Genomic DNA, 17,500 nt, shown 5'->3' on the forward strand with positions numbered 1-17,500 from the left:
GCTGACTGTTTACATGGTATGAGACTGTTGCTGTCATCAGTAGAGCTGACTGTTTATATGGTGTGAGGTTGTTGTTGTCACCAGTAGAGCTGACTGTTTATATGGTGTTAGATTGTTGTTGTCACCAGTAGAGCTGACTGTTTACATGGTGTGATACTGTTGTTGTCACCAGTACAGCAGACTGTTTACATGATGTGAGACTGTTGTTGTCACCAGTAGAGCTGACTGTTTACATGGTGTGAGACTGTTGTTGTCACCAGTAGAGCTGACTGTTTACATGGTGTGAGACTGTTGTTTTCACCAGTAGAGCTGACTGTTTACATGATGTGAGACTGTTGTTGTCACCAGTAGAGCTGACTGTTTACATGGTGTGAGACTGTTGTTGTCACCAGTAGAGCTGATTGTTTACATGGTGTGAGACTGTTGTTAATGGCAGTGGCTCCAGCGGTCTTGCAAATGGCCTTCGCAGCATTGCTGGTTACCGGTAATGTAGGGGGTGTCCCCACAGCAGTCGTCACCACAGACTAACCACGAGGAACGAGCGTATATTGGCAACTATGTATGTGTTTGTAGAAGGCAGTAGGCCCACAGCAGGCGTCTCCCATTGCTGCATAAGCACCGCAGCAAATCTTATCAGGCGAGTTGTATGCGATGCGCCCGCAACAGCGGTTGACATAAAAACCGCCTTTCCATTCTCTACCGGCACAGCAGAGGTCCTTTTTTGAGTTGTAGGGATTATAGCCACAGCATGCGTCGTCCACATCCCCAAGCTCATACAGCATGTAGATACAGCAGACCGTGTTGTTCCTGGGGGGAACGTTGTTGCACCCATTCTTTGGAAGAAATTTAATGAAACCTTGACGGAAAGAAAATCCCATTCAATTTTTTTTCAAGAGAATTCAATTCAATCCAATTCAATAAAACGTTATTGACTGATGTGGGTCGTTTTCAAAAAAAATTCGCCAAATCGGTCCAACTTTTTTTCGACAAAAATCGTTATTTTGCTTTTAGGTCTGGAATCTGCATTCATTTATTTGTTAAAAACTGAAGTAAGCCACTTTAATGACGAGTATGAAGAACAATATCTTTAAAATGCGAGATCTACTGTGTGAAGGAAATCACGAATAACACTAACAGGCAAAGTTTGACAGTGATATCCTCCACGCTTTTAGAAGCGCTAACCAGAGATATAGCGTGACATAGCGAAGTGTGTTGCACGGACTGTGAATTCAGCTCACTGACCGAGGAGAGTTGATGTTGTAAATCGCAACGAAGATATCGTTACACTTAACCACTGTCTGGGGACAGAAAGGGGTTGTCACAGTAATCGACCGGGAGAAAGGAAGCCCGAGTAAAGCACTTAACAGGTAAATGGAATAAGCATTTGAATATCGCTAATGTTTATCGCATAAGTTGAATCGACTAACACTGTAAGCTGTAAACATAGCAGACAGATATCTAAGACAAGATGTCCGCTATTTATGTTTGTGCAGTGCGTCATATAACCGGTCGGAAAGGAAGATAGTAGCCAGATGACAGTATGAAGGATCTGAGAAGTCACCGAAGTATCATGCAGACCCGCATAGCTGAGATTCGACGGGATTTCGAGAAGCTAGTGCAAGGTAATGGTTGTCCGTATAGTTGGACCATAGAGGTCACAGGGCGATAGAAATTGAGTAGACCGAGGTCGCCAGTAGAAGGAATTAGTAGTTAAATACATTTCCTAGTGAACGGCCATAGACGCTGTGTAATTCTGTGTATGAACAGAGTTAAAATATGTCTACAAGCTCTTAATTACTTAAGATATAAGGAATGTTTAGTAGGAAGAGCGGACGGTGATTTAAGTCTGCCGGAATAGGAACTATAACTGGTTTTTTGACCACACACGAGCCGTGAGTCGATACCCGTAAAATAGATATCGTGTGCCTGTGAGTTCACGGACTGTTTGTGTATTTCTCTACCAAAGTGAAGGGTAGAGAGTTTTGTTAGTGCAATTGTGTACGAGATTGTAATCTCAATACAATACAATACAATACAATACAATAACTTTATTAATCTCTAAAAGAGAAATTACATTGCTGAGCGTTTGTGTCCGTAATAATAACATACATAAAACATTCAAAATAAACATTTGTTCTTTGTCCTGAGAAAATATAGCACATTGGTTATCACATAAGAAAGTATATTAAAAATACATTAACATGCATTCACCATCAACAATGCACAAAAGAAAGTCAGCACCTTGCCGGTTATCACAAATTGTCTAAGAGAGTAGAATGCAAAACAAAATCAACAATACTGAAACAATACAGAACACTGACCCCGTGCATCAGAGCAACAACACCAGCATCTACCGCCCCACCTGAGAATTGAAGATGTGAATTGCAGATGGAATGAACGAATTTCTGTAGCGTGTGGATCTTGCAGTTGGTTGTCTGAATCTGTTGCTCCTGTCTGTCCGTCTACTGTCAAATTCCGGTCTGAGTGGGTGCGAGTCGTCAGCCAAAATCTTCTGTACCTTGTCAGTCAGTCGTCGTTCATGTGTTGATGTGAAATTGTCCTGCTTCCTCCCAACCACCCCACTTGCTTTCCTGATGAATTTATCTAATCTATCCCTGTCTTGCTTGTTGATATTGCCACCCCAACACACGGAGCCAAAGTACAACACACTATTGCACGTTGAAGTGTAAAACATCTGAAGGATTTCTTGTCTGATGTTAAAAGACCTGAGTTTTCTCAAAAAGTACAGGCGAGAGTGGAGTTTCTTCACAAGGGCATCAGAGTTTGGTTTCCATGTCAACTTATTGTCTATAATCACCCCCAAATACTTATACTGCTCTACCTTCTCTACGACCTCCCCCTTGATCACTATCTCCCTGTGTACATGTTCCCCCCTCCTGTTGTCCATTATCATTTCCTTTGTCTTCCCCACATTAAGCTCTAAATAGTTGTTTTCACACCACCCCACAAACCTATCTACCTCCTGCCTGTAGTCAGAGTCGTCGTCAACAGTCAGCAGTCCGGTCAGTCCAGTGTCGTCAGCAAACTTGGTTATGGGGCAGGAGTCACTAGAACTTCTGAAATCTGCTGTGTAGAGAGAAAAAAGAAAAGGTGAGAGTACTGTGCCTTGTGGTGCCCCTGTGTTTGTGCAGATTGTGTCTGAAACTGATTGCCCCCCCACCCTAACATACTGTGGCCTGTTTGTCAGGTAGTCCATAACCCAGAGAATGGTGGCTGCTGGGACATTCATGCTAAAAAGCTTCTCCGCCATTAAATGAGGCTGTATAGTATTAAAAGCGCTGGAAAAATCAAAGAACATCAAGCGAATATAAGAGCCAGGCTTTTCTAAATGAGAGTAGAGAGTAATCTCGAGTTGTTTTTGCCTACAAAACTGTGAGTACCGGATTTTTGAATACCTAACATTTATGTTTATGATTGTGTGTATGTTGTCATAGCTGAATAATACAGTGGAGGGAACCTACATTTAGAGTTGTGTTTGATTCCTGTATGACAGCATATTAGCTCATTTGCATTCATTCACATCCTGTTGACGCGTTTCACACACATAATGTCGTATGCGTGGAAGTTACATGATGTCTGCAGTCAGCGTATATTCTGCGTATTGCTTGATACTGTCTTCATTTCTGTGGCTGCATGCTGCCCCAGAACTCGCCTGTGACCTTCGGTGAAGGTCAAGGTCATTGAATATTGGTAAAAATAGGTTTGACACCTCAGGCTATAAGTATGCGAATATGAAAGCTCTGCTGCTGTCATCTCTAAAATGTGTTGATGACTATGAATGCGGGGAATGAAATATGACGAGGGCTAAATTTAGGTGTAGGGTTAAGAAACTGCCTGCAATTTAATTGTTTGTGCATTGGACTTGATGTTTACATTTTCAATATAGCTCGAGAAATATGTGGGCTACAACATTTAATATCTTAAGGCATTTTCGATATCTCCGAGGCATTATGTTTTACTTTTTAAATAAAAAAAAACAGCCATAGCATTACGCACAATGCGCATACAATATTGCAAACGTTTGCGTACTGTACATTTCTCGCTGCATTCCATTCAAAAATAGCATTTTGTCTACTTTCTGCATTTTAAACAGAATTTAAAACCCTTTAAGTAGAGATTTTTTTTAACCGTTATCTTTTCGTTTTTTGTGTGTGCAAAATACAGAATTGGTTACACAGTTTCGGAATTCGCCTGTGACCTTGTGTGAAGGTCAGGGTCATTGGTCATCAAATGTTAGTAAACATATTTTTGACACCGTAGGCTATACGTATGAGAAATATGAAAGCAATGCTTGCTTCCGTCTTTGAAATGTATTGATTTCTATGAATGTGGAGAATGAAAAATGAAGACCGCGAAATTTAAGGGGTAGGGTTGGGAAATTGTCTGCAGTTTCATTTTTTGGCATGGAACTTGATCACATTTTTACTATAGCTCTAGAAATAAGTGGGCTATAACATATAACATTTTAAGGCACATAGCACACTTCTTTGTACTGTACATTTTTTGCTGCATTCCATTCAAATGATTCATATCTTCTATTTTCCGAATTGTAAACAGAATGTACAACCCTTCTAGTACATGATTTTTATCCCTTTCTGTTTGTGTTTTACAAAATACTGAAGTGGTTACAAAGTCTGGGAACTCACCTTTGACCTTATGTAAAGGTTAAGGTCATGGAATGCTGGTAAACATTTTGTTGACATCGTAAGGTATAAGTATGCGAAATATGAAAGCTCTGCTTGCTTTCATGTCTGAAATGTATTGATGTCTATGAATGTGGGGAATGTAAAATGTCGACCGCGAAAGTTTGGGGGTAGGGTTGGGAAACTGCCTACAGTTTCATTTTTTGGCATGGGACTTGATGTTCACATTTTCACCATAGCTAAAGAAATGAATGATCTACAACATATCAAATTGTAAGGAATTCGGAATTATTCTAAGGCATTTTTTTTTTTACTTCATTAAATGAAAAACTGCAATAGCGCAACGAAAAATGCATATAAAAATACTCTATAAAACATTACAAACGTCTTTATTTTGTGACAATCTTGCTGCATTCCATTCAAACAACGCATATCTTCAATCTTAAGGATCTTAAACAGAATTTACAACCCTGTTAGTACAGATTTTAATTATTTTTCTGTTTGTGCTTTTAAAAAATACTGAATTGGTTATAACGTTTCAGAACTCGCAAGTGACCTTGTGTGAATGTCAAGGTCATGGAATGTTGGTAAACATATTTTTTTTATACTGTTGGCTATCAGTATGTGCAATATTATAGCTCTGCTTCTGTATGAAAGTGGGGAATGTAAAATGGCGACCGCGAAAGTTAGGGGGTAGGGTTGGGAAACTGCCTGCAGTTTCATTTTTTGGCATGGGACTTGATATTTAAATGTTCACCATAGCTCGAGAAATGAATGATCTACAACATATAAAACTGAAAGGAAATCGGAATTATTCTGAGGCATCTATTTACTTCTCTATATGAAGAAAAATGTAATTGCGCTAAGTACAATTAATTAGAAAAGACGGTAAAAAAAACTACCAAAGTAATTTGAAATGTAATTTCTTGCTATGTTCTCATAGGTATAGCATTCACTTCCCCCCACAATTATCTATCAAGTGGCTACTACATTCGTACTGTCGAATATTAGCCGTTATCTTTATGTACCCATTTTCACAAAAATCAGAAGACACACGGTTATTTAAAAAAATCACAAAACATCAAAAGTGCATGGGACTAGAAAAGTTCTCTGCAGATATGTAATGTAGACAGAATGTTCTTTCTCCCACAAAAGTATTACCAACTTCTAATTACTCTGACCATAACTAGGCAGATCCCTTAAGTCAAGCTGTCGAAGGTACAGATTTAAACTTAACGCACTGCATTTTTTTTCACTAAGACTGTATACTCGATCGTAGCATCGTCAGTCCACCGCTCGTGGCAAAGGCAGTGAAATTGACTAGCCAGAATAGTGCGGTAGTGGTTGCGCTGAGCAGGATATCACGCTTTTCTGTATCTCTATTCTGTTTAACTTCCTGACCTTGTTTTTAATCCAAATATATCATATCGAATGTATTTTTGGAATTAGGAGCCGACAAGGAATAAGATGAAATTGGTTTTAAATCGATTTTGGAAATTTAATTGTCATCATAATTTAATTGTTTGAGCTTGTTTTTAATCCGAATATAACATATTTATGTTTTTGGAATCAAAAAAGAATGAAGAATCAGATGAAATTGTTTTTGGATCGTTTTATAAAAAAAAAATTGTAATTGCAATTTTTAGATTTGTAATGGCCAAACTCATTAATTAATGTTTAAGCCTCCAAGCTGAAATGCAATACCAAAGTCCGGCCTTCGTCGAAAATTGCTTGACCAAAATTTCAATCAATTTCGATTAAAAATGAGGGTTTGACAGTGCTGCCTCAACTTTTACAAAAAACCGGATATGACGTCATCAAAGACATTTATCGAAAAAATGAAAAACCATTCCCTGGAACTCTCGTGTAAACTTTTATGCAGATCGGTCCAGTAGTTTAAATCTGAATCGCTCTACACACATACACAGACAGACAGACAGACAGACAGACAGACAGACACACACACACACACACACACACACACACACACACACACACACACACACACACACACACACACACACACACACTCACACATACACCACGACCCTCGTCTCGATTCCCCTTCTATGTTAAAACAGTGAGTCAAAACTTGACTAAATGTAAAACAACAACAACAACAACAAAAACAACAACACACAACCACATTAACAAAAACAGCAAGATCGTACTTACGGCTATCTCTGACTGTGTTAGCTTTGCTAACGATGCACAAGAGAACAAATATAAGAGAAATAGCGCCCTTCATATCTGGAATCAAATAAGCAAACGACGCTGAATTAGAAAGACTGCTATATAGTCAATGGTAAGGAATGACAATGCTCACCAGCAATACCAATTAATTAAACAAAGAAAATAAAACTCATTATCATTGTATTCAGTGCTGGAGATCATGATGATGGTGATGTCGATGATGATGATGATGATAATGATATTAAAGACGACGACGTTGATGTTGACGAAGACGACGACGACGACAATGATGAGGTAGATGATGACAATGACGATGACGATGATGATGATGATGATGATGATGATGATGATGATGATGATGATGATGATGATGATTTTTTTTTTTTTTTTTTTTTTCTTTTCTCTTTTCTTTTTCTCTTTTCTTTTTTTTATTCTTTCTCTTTTTTTTTAATTTTTTTTCTTTTTTCTATTCTCTTTTGAACCTCAGTTACAATATGACTCGCTACGAGTATGATACTGTGAGCGAAGCTGAACAGTTTAAACGTAAACATAATGGGTTATAAATAATAATAATATCATTCTTTCGTTTAACATGGACAATCTTCGAAAATGTACAATATTTTCAATCAATTATAATTTAGCTATAATTCTCTCCGTCAACTGGCATTTGCACACTTTCTCTCTTTCTCTATCCTCTCTCCCCATCCTCTCTCTCCCTCCCCTCCCCTCTCTCCCTCTCTCTATCTTTAATCGTCCTCTCTCTCTCTCTCCCCCTCTCCCCTTCTCTGTCTCTCTCCCTGCCACTCTCTCTCTCTCTCTCTCTCTCTCTCTCTGATACTGTGAGCGATGCTGAACAGTTTAAACATAAACCCTACCATTCTCTCTCTCTCTCTCTGATACTTTGAGCGATGCTGAACATAAACAGATAGGGTTATAAATAGCAATAATATTCTTTCGTTTAACATGGACAATCTTCGAAAATCTCTCTTTCTCGCTCACTCTCTCCCACCCCTCCCTCCGTTCTTTCTCTACCTCTCTCTCTCTCTCGCACCCTCCCCTTTCCCCCTCTCTCTCTCTCTCTCTCTCGTCCTCTCTCTATCTCTCTCTACCTCTCTCCCTCTCCCTCTCTCTCTCCCTCTCCCTCTCCCTCTCTCCCTCCCTCACTCTCCCTCCCTCACTCTCTCTCTCTCTCTATTACCATGGTTGTGTTTAAATGAATTAATAATAATGATATATTTTGCTGTTCGTCATAATTGTTTTCATCATTGGTTCACCTTAGTTAATACATTGACATCTGCAACGAGTCATTTACAATAGCATGATAGTACTGGGTTTCTCAGTCAAAAAGCCGAATGAAGAGCTCTCTTTCAAATATACAATTTGGGTCAAAGCCTTCTCCGTATTTGTATATACTTATTGACATTTTTGCAACAAGCAGAATAAAGTTAATATTTCTTATAGTTTGGTCCTGTTGCTTGTTCGGTTGGAAACCAAATAAAACGTCAGTTTCTTTTAATTTTATCTGTGAACCTGTTTTTATATAAATTTGCTTTTCTACGTTCTTCCAAAAAAGTGATATTCTTGGGCATTTAAAGAAAAAATGTTCAATAAAATCAATATCTCCACACAGACTACAGCGATTGTTTTCACGTTTTTTCATTTTGTGTAGTAAGATATTAGTGGGATAGATATTATGCAATATCTTCCAGTGAAGTAGCCTTAGTCGCTCTTCCTTGGTGCAGTTGTTTGCTATCATCCAATGATTTCTTTCTATTTTATAGTTATATTTATTCATCCAAAAATGTATTGAGCAAGGGGTATTTGCTTTTTGTTTGGTAAGTAGTGATCTAAATTTTTTGGGAGTCCAGTTTTTAAGAGATTGAGGTTCTAGAGAGACAGTCGCTTCTTGAGTTTGGTTATTGTCAGCTCGCAATGATTGCGCAATGAGCGCGGTTCGCATTGCGTTATAATCAAACAGCAGAGCAGGGTAGTCCCCGATTTGTTCTGCAATACGTGCGAGTGGTAATAATCCCTCGTCTGTCCATATATCTTGGACGTAATTTATGTATGCATTTGTCCATCTCTTGAAGAACAGAGGTCTGTTTCTGTACATTATCTCTTTGCTATTCCAGAGACAGGTATATTTGAATTCAGTATTGGACAGGTATATATTTCTGAATTCAAGCCATTTAATTAGACATGATTTCCAGAATTTAGATTTGACTTTTTCGAGTCCTAAAAATGTTTTTGGATTGGCAGTAGCATTGAGGCAGCAAAGGTTTGTTCCAACTTCATTAAAGATGTAGGTTGGTATTAATTTCCATTTGGCAGATGTGTCTATTTTTAACTGAGTTATCCATGTCATCATAAAGGAGGCTTGCATATCTATTATGTTTATCATATTACAACCTCCATTCTCCCCTACGTTGCACATTACACATCTTTTTACCTTTTCAAAGGCTCGCGTATTTGTGTACTTCTTTTTCCATAAAAATCGAAATAAGATTGTATTTACTTTCTGTAGGATAGTGGCTGGAGCACTTAAAGCTTGCATTGGGTATACAAATTGTGAAATCAAGAAACTTTTTACAATACATAATTTGCCTGTGATACTAAGGTTTCTTTTAGACCATATGCTTATTATTCTTTCTATTTTTTCGATTCTTACCGACCAATTCTCATTTATGTCTGATGCAGTGACATAATTTTTAAAGAGTATACCTAAAATCTTTAGTTGTTTTTTCCATTTTAAGTCACAGAGATGTTCTCTGCTGTCCTTTTGAGATCCTAGCCACATTGCTTCCGTTTTGTTTTTATTAATTTTTAGTTGTGATATTTTCGTGAAATCAGTGACAAGCTTCATTGCATTTTCCAGATCTTGTTTTCCTTGTAATAGCATGCTAATGTCGTCAGCGTACATTGCTAATTTTATCATATCAATTGAGTTGTTAGTCTCTATCTGGGAGCGAGGTAATCGAAGTCCGTGTATGCTTGGATCGTTTCTAATCTTTATTGCAAGAATTTCCAGTCCGAGAATGAAGGCCATTGGCGAAAACTTGGCGAATTCCTGTCTCAATCGGGAATGGTTCGGAAATCCAGCCAAGGTAGTTAATACTACTTTCGGTCTCATTTGTGAGAACTTTAACCCAATGCGTAAAATTCTCGCCAAATCCGAATTTTCTGAAAGCCCATAGCATGAATTCCTTGGAGATAGAGTCAAATGCACGTGTATAATCTAGGGCCAATAAAATACCGGGTTTATTTTCATTATTCATATGTTCAATTACGTCATCTATTAATCGGATAATATTACTAGCTTTTCTACCCTTAATGAATCCCACTTGATCCTCTGAGATCAAATCACTTATAACATTCGACATCCTAAGCGCAAGGCATTTTGCTAATAATTTATAGTCTGTATTTGTAAGGGAGATGGGTCTCCAGTTACACAAGTTATCTCTTGTGAGGTCTTTTCCTTTATGGATTAAGGTTATAATAGCTCTTTTTTGTGAGGGAGACATTTCTCCTACATGAAAGGATCTTTGAATCGAGCCTAATAGTAGCTCTCTTATTCTCGACCAAAAGAATTTAATAAAACTTGTAGTCACTCCGTCACATCCCGGTGAAGAACCATTTTTCATGCTTTTTAACGCTTTAAGAAGTTCTTGTTCAGTTACTGGGTTTTCTAACGCTTCAGTTTGTTCTCGTGTCAGTTGTGGGATATCAGCTTCTCCTAAAAAAGTATTAGCCTGTGCCTCTGAGAAATCATCGGTTTTCTTAAAAACGTTTTTGTAGAATTTAACTTGTTCTTGTAGGATATCGCGTTGGGCGGTGACTGTGTTACCTTCTGCAGTTTGCAGTTTATCCATGATCTTCATGTTGGCTCGCATTTTTTCAAGCCCAAGAAAATATCTTGTGTTCTTTTCTCCTTCAGCAATATATTTTTCCTTTGATCGCTTTTGGGCGCTTTTTGCCTCATTTAATTCGTGGAGTTCTAGATTTTGTTTAACCTGGCCTCTGTGAGTCATAAGGTGTACATCATAAGGGTTGGAAGCCAGTTTTTTGTCCGTTTCATTAAGCTCTTTCGTAAGCAGGGAGCGTTCGGAAATTAATTTTCTTTTCTTTTCTTTACCATAAGCAATACAAAATTCTCTGATTTTAATTTTACATAGGTCCCATCTTATTTGCGGATCCATATTATCGGTTTCGATAACATAGTTCTCAATTAAACTGTTCATTTTTATAACAAAATCAGGGTCATTAAGATGATTGTCGTTGAATTTCCAAAAGGAGGGTCCTCTTTCTACTGGGGAGATGCAGTACTTCAGTCGAATTAGTCGGTGATCGGTGTGTGCCATCGAGATATTTTCACACTCAACATTTATTTAGAGCAAAGTCGGAGGCAAGCATATAATCTAATCTCCTTGCTATAAATGGAAATTTTGTTGACCATGTGAAATCTTTCTCTTCTGCGTGTGAAAGTCTCCAGACATCATTTAAATTGGAATCAATTACCGTCTTATTAAATAGCTCAACGTCTTTAACATTATGATTTCTACCACTAATAATATCTAAATTATTATCCAGCACACAGTTGAAATCCCCGCAGATTATCTCGTTATTAGAGTTTTCTTTACAAATATAGACATCACGAAAAAAAGCAGCTTTTTCATCTTCAGCATTAGGACCATATACATTAACAATGTGCAAATTATTCTCCTCCAGATGAACTTCAATCGCAACAATGCGTTGAGTGCTTAGGGTGCAGTTCACTTCATATGGAAAATGTTTACGTACGAGAATCACTTGTCCTTTACTGTGGTTAGTAGTCGTACTGTAAAATATTTTCCCTCCCCATTCCAGTTCCCACTGGATAATGTCGTTGTGCGTTATATACGTTTCTTGCAAACAAATTATATCGTAGCGTTCCTTTGAAAATTTATAAAATAATGTTTTTCGTTTTATTTCATTTCTCAGACCACGGACATTTAATGAGCAAATATTTAGATTGGCCATTTTACTGTAAGTAGAAAAATGAAGATACTATCTATCGGATTAATATCGCAGTCCATTAATCTCAGTCCGTAAGACAAAAGCAAGGTCGCAGGGAGGAGGACAGAGGGGAAAACACTGTCACTGGTTAACCCCATTCCGATTGGGCCCCCATAGTGTCAGTTGAAACGGCGACGGTGTCGATGCCGGTAGTGGCAGTATCTTCCTCGTCTCCACGTGACGATAAGGTGTCGCGTCGTTTTCCAGGACACGCAACAGGGGGGGGGAGAGGTTGGTGATGATGATGATGATGATGATGATGATGATGATGAGGATGATTATGAGGATGAGGATGAGGATGAGGATGAGGATGAGGATGAGGAGGATCACCCGTACAGAAAAAGAAGAAGGTATACCTGTGATGTTTTCGTCTCAACAACGTCTGCTGGCAATAGCACTGCTGTATCAATACCGTAGTGGTTGACGATGCTCGGTGTTATGTACTGAAAACAACAACGTCTGCTGGCAATAGTACTGGTGTAAAGATACCGTTGTGGTTGACGACGCTCGGTGTTATGTACTGAAGACAACAACGTCTGCTGGCAATAGCACTGCTGTATCAATACCGTTGTGGTTGACGACGCTCGGTGTTATGTACTGAAAACAACAACGTCTGCTGGCAATAGTACTGGTGTAAAGATACCGTTGTGGTTGACGATGCTCGGTGTTATGTACTGAAAACAACAACGTCTGCTGGCAATAGTACTGGTGTAAAGATACCGTTGTGGTTGACGATGCTCGGTGTTATGTACTGAAAACAACAACGTCTGCTGGCAATAGTACTGGTGTAAAGATACCGTTGTGGTTGACGACGCTCGGTGTTATGTACTGAAAACAACAACGTCTGCTGGCAATAGTACTGGTGTAAAGATACCGTTGTGGTTGACGACGCTCGGTGTTATGTACTGAAAACAACAACGTCTGCTGGCAATAGTACTGGTGTAAAGATACCGTTGCGGTTGACGATGCTCGGTGTTATGTACTTAAGACAACCATCCCTCTCGTCTTTTGCCTTTAAATAAGCAATTTAACAATTGACATTACGAAGATTTACGTATAATTATACCCTGAAATCTGTTTAATGTGCTATTTGTTTGATAAACTTAATTTACCTTCTGGAAGCAATTGATAATACATACAATTAAAGGCCGACTCCGCCTGGTGTACACAGCTCGCCTCACTGTCTCCATCAGATCTGGCCAGGCTAATTGTACATGGGACAAGACCCTCCCTCCACTTGGTCACATACCAACACTCAGCACCCTGACTGATCTGCCCAGGCTAATTGTTCATGGGACAAGACCCTCCCTCCACTTGGTCACATACCAACACTCAGCACCCTGACTGATCTGGCCAGGCTAATTGTACATGGGACAAGACCCTCCCTCCACTTGGTCACATACCAACACTCAGCACCCTGACTGCTTCTTGTGGTGATCGTGAGTTGGATTGCTTTCATGAAATAATTCTGAAAAAGGCACCAGCGCCTTTTACAAAATCGATTATTTAAATAAATACAAGTGTGCACAGAGAGCACGGAGGCTGATGATTGTTAGTAATTGACCAAGTGGAAGGGTGGTCGTGTTCCTGGTAACAGCCTGGATAGATCAGTCAGGGTGCTGAGTGTTAGTAATTAACCAAGTGGAAGGATGGTCTTGTTCCTGGTAACAGCCTGACTGGATCAAAGACGGTGAGACGAACTGCTTTCCCAAGGCAGTGTGGGCCTTTAATTATACACACAAATTAATATCTCTAGTCGTCTGTTTTTCCAACAGCAATTTAACTTCTGGACACTATCGACACACACATACATACACACACACACACACACACACACACACACACACACACACACACACACACACACACACACACACATACACACATACATTCACACACACAACACACACATACACACACACACACACACACACACACACACACACACACACACACACACACACACACACACACACGCACATTTGCATTCTCATATTCCAAAGGACCAAAGACGCAAATACCGCTGATCAATAGACAGGCAGTTAATTTGATGTTTACCTGGGCACATTTCAACAGTTTTTCCAACAGCGCAGGTGAGATAAAAGAATTAAAACAAATTAACAACCAAAATAAGTATAACATTATGAGGTGAAACGGATCGTCATACTTTGTTTTGGCACCTTCCCACGGCACGAAGGTGAGAACCACTCAGACAGGTAAGATGTAATGTGAACATTTAAACACAGGAAAGAGAATAGTTCTCTCATCACATAATTATCTTAGCTGTCTGATGCGTATTGCTTCCAAATGAAACCATTTAACAAGTGCTAAACCAAAAATCGTTTTCACAAGCGTCTTTATTCTTATACATTAAGGCCACAGATGGCCCGAAATGCTGATTCAAAAACGTATTTTGGGTTCTCAGCATTTTGTAGGTACTTTGAACACCACAGACTCATTGTGCAAAGTGGTTTTGTCATCTTCAACCTCTTTCTTGCAATAAAGCGATCATTTTCAAAATGTTTTATTAATAATTGACACCATTTTGAGAACTGTTTACGCCGTTTTCTCATAACCGTTCTTTGAACACAAGGATCCTCATTGGGAACTATTTATCTCCGAGACTAATTGTTCAATCGTCTTACTTCTCAACCTTGTGGGCGCTCTCGTTCACACGTTAGATCAGCCTGACTGCGCGGCAGATTTAAACAAAATAGGTATGCCCTGTTAGCTAAAACTCCAACAAAACTCACTGGTGTAAAACATGTGAAATATTGCTTAGTTTTATTTGCCTTTTTGACGGTTTAAAGAGAATCATGCTGTCAAAACCCCTTATTTATGTGAGTAGGTATTTACATTTATTTACACCTGTGATGTCCTACCAAAATAATGCTCGAATCCTTTAAATCAATTTTTGAGCAGTAAAAAGGCAAGTCGTCATAAGTATACCCATATATTTCTGGCATAAACACTGCTGCCTAACATGAGATCTGTCGCACTGAAGATATATCCTCTTTGTTTGTGCTGCGTGTAGTTGAGATGGTTTGCCTTCCAATTGGGAATTGACGCTTCTTTTGCTGAGTTCCACCACAAAACAATTTAGATAGTACATTCATATGCCTTTTCACAAGACACACCTTTTTCGAGTGAGTACCGATTGCTCTGTGTATTGTAGGCAGTCTATCTTTCCGACCATCATACACTGCTCATTCTAGACTCCACACCTTGCCTACCTGTAACATTGACGTCACGCGTGACGTCATCGCTGTCGTGGCGATGTTCAAATAACGCCCTGCAAGCTCAATCTACATTCAGTAACTACATAAACTAAATTGTCCTGTTTTGTTCCGTTCACATGAAATTCACCAGATTGTTTGTTTTACAACCCTTTCGCTGCCAATCAAAACTTCCTGACTGCCAGGAAATATTGGAGTTCGGGGTGTAATAATTCACAAACAATTCTAGCTCCAAACTGGCAGTAGGTAGGAAAGTAAAACTTATGTTATTTTTAAAGGAAATTGAACCAAGAATCTGTTTTTAGTATCTAATCATGGAAATAATGCACCAGTGCATGACGGGTATACCCGTCCTAAGGCAGTCAAGTCAGTGAAACGTAAAACCGACAGTAACAGTTCTAACAACCTATTTTCTATGTATAAAATTAAGTAGATGTGCAACGCCAAGGCATTGCATACCCCAGCGAAAGACAAACCTCTCTCTCTCTCTCTCTCTCTCTCTCTCTCTCTCTCTCTCTCTCTCTCTCTCTCTCTCTCTCTCTCTCTCTCTCTCTCTCTCTCTCTCTCTCTGTGTGTGTGTGTGTGCTACAAAGGTTAAGAAAAAAGAAGTTTTGCAAAAATTTGTTTGGAACTCTGATCATGAACATCAGTACAAAGATGCAATTAATTCTCATGTGTTTCGGCAACAGTTACGACTGGCAAGCGAAATGATTGATATTAATGTAAATGATGCTTTGACTTTGTTTATAAATTCAGTTAAAGATTGTGCAACTTGTATGAAGAAAACTATTATCTTGTCAGATGAACCACGTAAATCCAAATGGTTTGATTGTGAATGTGTGCTTGAAAGAAGACGTGTCAGAAAGTTGCTGAGAAAATGTAGGAATTCATTAGAAGATGAGGATAGGGATGAGTATTGTAAAGCCAGGCGTGAATATAAAAACTTATTGCATAGAAAAAAGAAACAGTACAATGACAGTTTGTATACAGAACTTGTAGGTGCTGTAAGTGATCAGAGAGAATTTTGGAGGAAAATTAAAAATGTTTCTTGTAAAAAGGTCCAGCAGCAAAATAATATTTCTGTTGATGATTGGTACCAGCACTTTCATAGCATTTTAGAAAAAGATGAGATTGAAGATGATGAGCATGCTGATGTTAATGACGTGAATAATGAATATGAAGAAATGCTGGATAGACCCATTACCAAAGAAGAAGTGTTGATTGCTATCAGAAAACTGAAATCGGGCAAAGCTGCAGGACCTGATGGTTTAATTGCGGAATTTTTTAAAGCAGCTAGCGAAGATGTGGTGTTGTTTTTAGTGAAACTGTTTAACGCTTTGTTTGATGAGGGAATCTATCCACAGAACTGGTACGATTCAGTTATTGTACCGTTATTTAAGAAAGGAGATAGAAATGATACTAACAACTATAGGGGAATTTCATTGTGTGATATATGTAGTAAATTGTATGGCACTGTTGTTAATAATAGACTTAAAGAGTGGACTGAATTACATAATATTACAGGTGAATGTCAGGCTGGTTTCAAACAAAATTATTCTACTGTTGACCACATCTTCACTCTGCTTGCTGCTGTACAGAAACAATTTTCTAATAATCGCAAACTTTATGTAGCTTTCATTGATTTTGAGAAATGTTTTGATAGTATCTCACGCAGACTGCTCTGGCCAATTTTGATTAAAAATGGTATAAAGGGAAAGTTGTATAGATGTATTAAAAGTATGTATGCAGTGGTTAAGGCTAAAATACGATGTGGTGCTCAACTAACAGATTTCATTAACTGTACAAAAGGTGTGAAGCAAGGAGACGTGTGCAGTCCAATTTTATTCGCTCTATTTATAAATGAGCTGGCATTGGAAATCATGGATAATGGTAGGCATGGTATTACTTTAAACCCTGACATTGTTGAATTGTTCATTCTACTGTTTGCCGATGATATTACTTTGCTGTCTGAAACTGTAGTTGGTCTGCAGTCACAACTTCATTGTCTATATTTTGCTTCACAGCGCCTTGAGCTTAAAGTAAACATGGGGAAAAGTAACATCGTGGTTTTTCGTAAAGGTGGATATCTAGCTGCTCGTGAAGTTTGGTATTTTGGTGGGCAAAGAATGGAGGTAGTAAATGCATACAAGTATTTAGGTATTTATTTTTCTACCAAATTAAGCTTTAATTTTGCTTGTCAAGATCTAGTTGCCAGAGCAAAACGTGCAGTACTGTGTATTATGAGTAATTTGTATAAATTCGATAGATTGTCTTTGGATGTTTTTATCAAGCTTTTTGACTCACAAGTTCAACCTATTGTTCAATATGGTGCTGAGGTATGGGGTCTGATGCAGG

At 38.6% G+C, this 17,500-nt stretch overlaps 1 long non-coding RNA gene across 1 annotated transcript in view; it reads right to left on the reverse strand.

Annotated features, from left to right (window-relative positions):
• The window catches only part of LOC138947788 (uncharacterized), a 13,362-nt gene extending 479 nt beyond the window's left edge, over positions 1-12,883 (reverse strand). Inside the window, exons 1-3 of the long non-coding RNA XR_011449800.1 lie at positions 12,266-12,883; positions 6,840-6,914; positions 1-856 (exon numbers count right to left, since the gene is read on the reverse strand). The exon at positions 1-856 is cut by the window's left edge and continues 479 nt beyond it. This is a non-coding gene — a long non-coding RNA (uncharacterized lncRNA). The remainder of the gene's footprint in view (positions 857-6,839; positions 6,915-12,265) is intronic.
• Positions 12,884-17,500: the final 4,617 nt, after the last annotated feature.

The sequence above is a fragment of the Littorina saxatilis genome, linkage group LG14 (assembly GCF_037325665.1).
Source record: "Littorina saxatilis isolate snail1 linkage group LG14, US_GU_Lsax_2.0, whole genome shotgun sequence".
Classification (NCBI taxonomy): domain Eukaryota; kingdom Metazoa; phylum Mollusca; class Gastropoda; order Littorinimorpha; family Littorinidae; genus Littorina; species Littorina saxatilis.